Genomic DNA, 7,275 nt, shown 5'->3' with positions numbered 1-7,275 from the left:
CAGAACCACACTGCACAAAAACAAACTGAATGTTCCTCACTAGAAAGTGAAATGGATTCTCTTTCTTGATTGCCTTTTTCATCTTTTTTGGACTCTGAAAGCAACCCCTGGGTAGCAAGGACACTGGAATCAGTATGACTGTGCTCCATTTTGCCCACAGTTGTGCCCTAACACAACACCATGATAGAGAGGATGATGTTCTTGTGAAAGCACTCAAAGGGCACATCTTTCATTACAAGGTACATAGCTTTTGACTGGCTCTGTAAAAGAGGAATGACACAGATTTATAAAGACTCAATGGCTACTCAGAAAGTAGCCATTAAAATGTAATGGAACTCTTTCTCTTTAGTGTAGTGTACAAAGTGTTGAAGAACTAGATTTCGTCCCAGACATGAAAGAAGACAAGATACAAGGACTGAGACTTAATGACGTTACATCTTTATTAAATTATCTAGAAACTATGCAGATTATCTTAATGATTTCCACTTTCTGGAGAGTAAACTCCACCATGTTAAAAATCTACACTCTCTGGACTTTTCCTAGGGAGTTTGTCCTACTTTCTCTGTATATGAAGGTAAAGGGAGATGTTGAAAAAGAAATATCCCTCAATTCACAATGCCTTTTTATTTTATTAATACAATTGCTATTCTTTTAGGGTTTTTGGGAGGTTTATGTATTTGTCTTATACTTTCAAAATACATATGTAATTTGAGAACAATATGGATGTCCTACCTTGAAAATAAGACCCTCTTAATTTTCATAACAGCTCCCTTTCCTATAATGATAAAATGGTTTAGGTGGAAAAGAATCTTAAAAACTGTCTAGTTCCAACCCACACCATGCTCAGGGATGCCATTCACTTGAGCAGGTTGCTTGAGGTCCCATCCAGCCTGGCCTTGACCGCTTCTGGTAAGGGGGCATCCCCATATTTGGGCAACCTGTTCCAGTGCCTCATCACTCTGAATAAAGAATTTGTTCCTTATATCTAATATAAATCTCTCATCTTTTCTTCTAAAACTGTTCTGCTTTGTCCTATCACTATCAGGCTGTACAGAGAAAAGTTGCTCTCCTCTTTCTCCAAAGCACCCTTTAGGTAATGGAAGGCTGCAAGAAGGTCTTCCCAGAGCCTTTTCTTCTCCAGGCTAAACAACCCCAATTCTCTCAGCCCACCTTCACAGGAGAAGCGCTCCAGCCCTTGGACCATCTTCATGGCCCTCCAAAGGACTTGCTCCAACAAGTCCATGTCCTCCTAGTGCTGAGGCTCCCAGACCTGTATGTAGTACTCCAGATGGAGTCTCTTGAGATCAGAGCAGAGGTGCAGAAACACCTCCAGCCTGCTGACCACGCTGCTTTTTATGCAGCCCAGGATACAATTGGCATCTGGGCTGCAAGTGCTCACTCTTGGCTCATGCTCAGCTTTTCGTTCACTAGAACCCAAAAGTCCTTCTCCACAGGACTGCTCTCTTTGAGTTCTTCTCTCAGTCTCTACTCATGTCTAGGATTGCCCTGACTCAGCTGCAGAACCCTGTATTCAGACTAGTTGAACTTCACGAGGTTCTCAAGGGCCCACTTCTCAAGCTTGTCCAGGTTCCCCTGGATGGCATCTCTTCCCTCTGTTGTGTCAGCTGTAATGCTCAGCTTCATGTTGTCTGCAACTTGCTGAAGGTGCACTCATTTTCTGTGTCCCAGACAAAGACAGTTCCATAAATAACGTTTGTGCTTGATTTCAAAATCTTTAAAATAAACTCAACCCTAAGTCTTCTGTATTAGAGAGGGGGGAATAATTGTTATATGAGGTCCTACCAGTATTTTAAAACTGGGAATGTTTTTTTCTTAGCTCTGTCACAAGTAGCCATTGTGCAGTTTTTACATCTGGTGGCTGATGTGAAGATTTTAAATTCTGAATTAAGTTTGTGATGATAAACAGTGTATACTTGATTTTTTCCCCAACAGATCTTGATTTACACACTAAAGATCAAATGAGAATCTAACCAAAGCCTTAAGGAACACCTTGAATGGGTTTTAAGACTGCAATGCATTTTTAAGTGCTTACCTGAGGCTAAATTCAGCTGATCATTAAACATCTTGTTTGGAAATACTTTCTGTGAAATATCTTCTGTTTTCAAAACTGACATGTACACAATTTAGAAAAAATTGAGAAAAAAAATCATTTTTATAAGCAAATTAAGCACAACAATTTGTTTAAGGAACAAGAGAGTAAGGTATTAATTTTTATATCCATATGATTTTCTGTTAACCTAGGAAAAACTCATTCATTTCAGAAAAAAAAAATAAATTGGTACCCTAAACATTTTGGTTCAAGTTCTCTTGAACTTCACAATGTTGACATTCATGAGAATTAACTGGCAGAATTGAAGGGCACACCATCTATAGTAAAAGGACAAACACTTTCCTTTATAAAAAGCAGGATCATGAGCAATGGATGTTGACAATGCTATTGAAATGCATGATAATTAACAATAAGAAGTTGAAGAAGTAAGTCTAATGGGAAATGTTCTACAATTTGTTTCAGTTTCTAAGGTCAATTTTTAACAAATTCAAATAAACTTACATTTGAATCCTTTCAGATCACCAGGGAACATACATCATTGAAATATCACTGAAGCATGTCATCTGGCTTTTCCTGTGCTCCTAATCCCCCATCCTTGAAATGTCCCCTGTATTGAGGTTATGAATAGAGAGGTTCAGGAACAAATTTGAATATCCATATGCCTTCAAGAATTTGTGGGAGATCTCTTTTCCCTTGACACCCTCTAGGCCGGACAAGCAGCCAGGAAATGTGTCCCTGAACCTTTACCACTCCCTGCTAGTGAAGATAGCTCCTCACTGGACAAATTAAGTCCCCATGCCCTTTATCAAGTTGGCTGCAGAATTCTCAAATGAAATAGGAAGTTAAATAATAAATTATACTTTCATGGATTTTGCATGTTTAAAGCAGAAATGAAATAAACTGTTTGAGTAAATTAGATTTCTCTCCAAATTTAATTTCTTTCTGTGTGTTTTTTTTTTTTTTAGTCCTATCATAAATTGTACAAGGTAATTGAGAACTTTTAATTAGGGCTTATGATATCAGTATTGAAATATGCATATTTATTACTGACACTAAAATACTTGTCCCCTTGTTCTACTTTGTGAAATGGCTACTGAAAATCTACAGTACTGCTTTGATAATATCTTATTCACCTATATTTTTGATGTTTTTAATTTCAACAAATTCAAAGTTTGAGGGTTTTTGACTTAGCTCAATAGGGCAAAGCTGTAACCTTACAGGAGACAAATTTGCACAGACTTTTTCCAGATGATAGTAGTATCATAATCAGCTAAAGACATGAGGTTGCAATTCAAAAATAATCAAAAGTATGATGAAAGCTTCCCTTTTCTCTTTGAGCTCTCACAGTAAGAAATTTAAATTGCCCATGTCAGTTTCCAGATAAGATTAAGAAATCCATCTCCCAAAATTTAACACAAGTTCTCCAAACGTACCAACTCCTGCAAAGACATTGATGTTTGAAAGTCTGAAATGTGGTCTAGGGCAGGCTCATGGAGTTACCTAAGAGCAGCATCCTTAAGGCCACAGCTCAAGAGGAATTTACCAAAATGATCAGCCTTGGTGATGATGGAAAACAGTGCATATCTCATTTTCAATGCTTTTTTTATGTAATGAATTTCTTAAAAAATCCCCAGGATCTAAGATTTCACACATTTACTGCATATTCACCTGCAGCAAAAACTTGTGCCATACATGTGCTTTCCTTTTGCTTTAGAGGAGGAGAAAAGGCCTAAGAATGCATACAGGTGAAAGATTGTGTATCTCTATTAATAACATGAGTTTTGAATTAAAATATGTATGTTGATTTCTTTTTTCATTTTTTCACTTTGGATAAGTAATTTGGGAATACAAGCTAGAAAAAATTACATCATATATAAAAGAGTCACTAAACATTGTTATAAAATTCAGGAAGAAAGCAGGACTTGAGGAAGAAAAAAGACATTCAGGAAAAAAATATGTGTTCAAGGTAACAAATGGCAAATTGTGGTGATAGCCTTTATAGGTTCTAAAGTTTAATTCTTTACAGAGTGTCTTGAAGAGTCCAGTAGTGGTGATTTATGTCACATCTCAGAAATTGTGTTGCTGGATTTCTGTTTGGAATTTACTCTGTGGGATCACCTTAAGAGTTGAATAGACATTGGCTATTAAATCCTTCCACTGTATTTTTCCCAAGGAGCTATTTCTATACACATGTGAATAAGTGCACAATAATCCAACAAACAGTAACTTTCTTGTTGCCTTTCTGAGCCATCCTCCTTAGTGTTATGAGCTCACATCAAGTATGTTAATGTTAATCCTTTCTTATTTAATGAGAAAAATCTCCAAGAACTCAAACATGGAAGAAGGAGTGCAATAAGTAAGGGACTAGAATCAGTTGGTATTTTTTCCTTATATGAGCAAAATATTCTAAAATTGTCCCTATTTTGTGTTTCTTCTCCCAAAAGAAGCAGCACATAATATAGTGTGAAGTAAGTAAAAAGACTAAGTTATATAAATCAATATCACTTTTCTTATTTCAGCTCTTGAGTAATCTTGAAAGAAATACTTGAAAGAAAAAATTTTGAATGAAATTACCTTTAAAAATTACCTTGAAAGGCAGACTCCTTTTTTTTTTTCCATGTCAAACCTGTACTATTAAACTGATTCACCTGTAAGCATGTTGACTTGATTCAACTTTAGCAGTGCAAGAACAATGCAAATACTAGAATTTGGAGACGGCTTTCTGACTAACCCAAGAGTAAATTTTTCATTGGAATGACTGTTTTCCTTGGAGAAAGTGAGAAATAGTCTCTCCTCTGCTGTTTGTCTTTTTCTATGAATGTTGAGTTATCTGCAAAGATAAAGGATGAGTATGTATTACCAAGATGTGCTTAGTCACTGTTGGAAGAGCTAGATTGAAAGTCTATCTGCTATGCCATGCTGCTTCCTACTTCGTTGCTCAGAGGTTTCTCTCTTTTTTTCTTTTTTGTTCCAACTCTCCTTTTGAAAAGAACTCTAGAAGTCCTATGTCTAGAATTTGATATCTATTTTGGTAATTGGAGCTTGCACACAGATTTATAGGAAAGTATTACTAACAGAAAGGATGCTATATGAATGCTATTGAGTATTAGGAGATGATACTGCTGTGGAGTTGGAAGTTCAAGAAAACAAATCATAGGAATGTTTTAGGGGTCAGCATTTTAATTTTTCATTATTCTGTTTTAAAGCTTCATCAGTAATTTGTAATCCAGAGACTATAATCTCTGCCAGAGAATTGGGTATTCCTGGAATACTGGGTCAGAGAAAAACCATCTAACCCCTAATCTGTTACTCATTTCTGGCACGACTTGAAAAGAGCATCTAGAAGAGGCTGTTCCCAGTTCTGGATCAAAGAACAGGTGGGGAGATATATCCTGTGTTGCTACCAGTGTAGACCCTACCCTAATTTTTAGGGAATGCATGAGAAAAAATTATCCTTTTCTCTTGATCTTGTTTGCTCAAGAGTTTAGGAAGAGATGCTCAGTCTCCCTAATGCTTTTTCATTCAACCAGTTTGGAAAAGTAAATCAATAACTTAACTTATATGTGAAAGCCAAGATTTCCCTGAGTATTGGCTTACATCCATTGCAAACATCTGGTGTCTGTGATGGTGTAGGAAATTTCAACATAAAAAAAAAAGTAGATGTTTTACTTTCATCTCTGATTCTCACACCCTACCACTAAAGTGTCCCTTTAGTACTATATCATCCCAGTCACAGTCCATTCTTTTCACATAATCCATCACCACAGAATCAGTCTCTAGGATCTTCCATCAATCCCTGTTGTAGTCCCTTCACTACTAAACTCTGCTTTTTATCAAAACAATCCAAGTAACAAAATATCCAAATAAAACAAATAATGTAATACTAAAATCTCTTGACCTTAATTTCAGGATTTGGGAAAAAAAAATTATTTCATCATCCAGTTAATCAATGCTGCCTGATTGCTGTTGTCTTCCAGTTTAATCACACAGGAAGAAAAACAGCATCATATTCTGCAATAACCTCTACACTACTAATTCTTTTAAGTTGTATGTGCAAATTGGCAAGACTCATTTTCTCCCATGTAATATTCACCTTGACAGAAACGGATGATAGCAAATCACCTAAAACTTAGATAACACATCTGTTAGGAAGCGTTCAGTTTAATGCTCCAGGGTTGTCCCTCTGTGATGACAATATGTCCCTCTAAGCCAAAAAACTATTCAGTAACTGACTGATTCCAAAGCTTTTGCTTTCACCCTTTCTGTAAATGACCCTCCCCACCACTTTGTTGAATGTACATGAGACAAAAACCTTGTATGAATGGCATTTGCAAGTTTGTGTCCTGAGAGCTATAGGCATTGTGCTGCAGCAATGGAAAAATGAGTAATTCAGTTTAGAGATGGAACCACTAATACACAGTTTGGGATCATGTAACAGTACAATTTTTAAAAGGGCTTGTTGTGTTTATGTAAATTTTGGTGTAATTTAGTGAACATCTATTTATAAAGGCTAATTTTGGTTCACCTAAAATCCAAGTGACAAAAAACAGCTTAAGGAAAAACCATATGGGATTCCATGTGAAAATGCCTTTTGAAGAGGAGTCTTTTCTGTCTTAGTCATATAAAATTAGATGATTAGGTGATTTTCTGTTGTTATGTGAGTTTGTCCTTGAAACCTTTATGCACAGGATAGCTGTTGAAAAACAGAGACAGAAAAGAGAATATGTGTTTCTGATTATCAGTGTCTGGAAGAATCAGACATTTGATGCTTTCAGTCAAGAGACAAAATAAGTTATTAATAACTTTTTATGGAATTTTACAGCATCTATTAATTTTTATTATGATTTATAGTTTTTTTTTTTTCTATTCTATTCTAATGAAGCAGATGTAAAATATTAAAAAGCAAGTAGGTATCAGCCACCAGGGATATTTTAGTTAATTAAACAAATGTATGCGTGTGCTTTTGGATGAGTGTTTCTATATGTGTGTTCAAAGGGGAGAGCAGAAATAGATATCTGCTGTTCCTTTGTTGCATTCATCTGTCCAACTGTATAAGCAATTCTCTGAGGAGGCTCTTGTATTAAAATTCTACTTCTGATTTTGTAATGTTGCTGCAATAGCAGAGTTAAAAATCTAGCAGAAATCTACTAATGTTCAAACTTAACAGACAACGTTATTTATATTTTGACACTCCTGTGTGTTCA

Source organism: Melozone crissalis, unplaced genomic scaffold (assembly GCF_028551555.1).
Source record: "Melozone crissalis strain CALT ecotype California unplaced genomic scaffold, PUWL_Pcris_2 ptg000018l_1, whole genome shotgun sequence".
Classification (NCBI taxonomy): Eukaryota; Metazoa; Chordata; class Aves; order Passeriformes; family Passerellidae; genus Melozone; species Melozone crissalis.
Note: the sequence above shows the minus strand (reverse complement) of the source record.